The sequence below is a fragment of the Propithecus coquereli genome, unplaced genomic scaffold (genome assembly GCF_000956105.1).
Source record: "Propithecus coquereli isolate 6110/MARCELLA unplaced genomic scaffold, Pcoq_1.0 Scaffold182, whole genome shotgun sequence".
NCBI classification, from domain to species: Eukaryota; Metazoa; Chordata; class Mammalia; order Primates; family Indriidae; genus Propithecus; species Propithecus coquereli.
Genome location: NW_012142968.1, coordinates 2510732 through 2512410, shown reverse-complemented (window position 1 = coordinate 2512410; position 1679 = coordinate 2510732).

The window sequence follows — 1679 nt, the reverse complement described above, 5'->3', positions numbered from 1 at the left end:
AAAAAAAAAAAAAAAAACAATTCCGAAAAAGAATAAATAGTTCACTAAAGAGATTGACATATTAAAAAATAAAGCAAATGGAAGTTCTGGAAATGAAAAATTCATTTCAAGAAATGCAAAAAACGCAGTGGAAAGTTCTAAGAATAGAGTGGACCAGGCAGAAAAAAGAATCTCAGAGCTTGATGACAACTATTTCAAATTAACTCAGTCAGTTAAAAATAAAGAACAGAAAATCAAGAGGAATGAACAAAGCCTACAAGAATTATGGGGTTATATAAAATGTCCAAATATAAGAATCATAGGCATTCCTGAGAATGAACAAGAAAATGCACAAGGCCTGGAAAACTTATTTAAGGAAATAATTGAGGAAAAATTCCCTGGTCTTGCTAGATTTAAAAATCCAGGTAGAAGAATCTCATTGAACACCTGGGAAATTCAGCGCAAAGAGGCAATCACCAAGACACATAGTCAACACATCAGACAAAGTCAACATGAAGCAGAACTCCTGTAAGCCGTAAGGTGAAAAGATCAAGTAACTTACAAAGGAAAACCTATCAGGCTAACTGCAGACTTCTCAACTGAGACTTTACAAGCCAGAAGGGATTGGGGCCCCATCTTCAGTCTTCTTAAACAAAGCAGCTGACATCCTAGAATTTTGTATCCTGCAAAACTAAGTTTCATATATGAGGGAGAAATAAAGACTTTTCCAGACAAGCAAACTCTGAGGGAATTCCTCAAGACCAGACCTACCCTGCAGGAAATACTCAGAACTGCATGATACATGGATCAGCACAGTGGTCACCCACCAGAATAAAATCACCCAGAAGCTAAATCCTAGAGCCCACATAAAACAATAGTACAAGAGGTAAAACAAAGCAATAACATACTACACAGTGGGATGAACAGAACAGCATCCAACCTATCAATTCTATCAATCAATGTGAATGGTCTGAATTCCCCACTCAAGAGACATAGACTGGCTGAATGGATAAAAAAAATACAAGCTAAGTATCTGCTGCCTCCAGGAAACATATTTAACCCACAAGAACCCATACAGACTCAAGTTGAAAGGATGGAAGAAAATATTCCTTGCAAGTGGAAACCAAAAGAAATCAGGCATAGCCATTCTCATATCAGATAAAATTGACTTTAAGTCAACAATGGTATAGAAAGACAATGAGGGTCATTATATAATGGTAGAGGAAGCAATTCAACATGAAGACATAACAATCCTAAATATTTATACACCTAACACAGGAGGACTCAGATTCATAAAGCAAGCCCTACTAGATGTAAGCAAAGACATAAACAGCAACATCATAATTACCAGGGACTTCAAGACCCCACTGACAGAACTGGAAAGATCCTCCCAGCAAAAAATAAATAAAGAAACACTGGACTGAAATGGGACTCTGAATCAAATGGGCCTAACAGGCATTTACAGAACATTTTATCCCAAAACTACTGATTATACATTCTTCTCATCAGCACATGGAACATTCTCCAACATTGATCATATTTTAGGCCACAAAACATGACTCAACAAATTCAAAAAAAAATAGAAATCATGCCATGTATCTTCTCAGATCACAGTTGGAGTAAAACTAGAAATTAACTCCATGAGAAATACTCAAGTCTACACAAAGCCATGGAAATTAAAGCTGAGAAAAAATAACTAT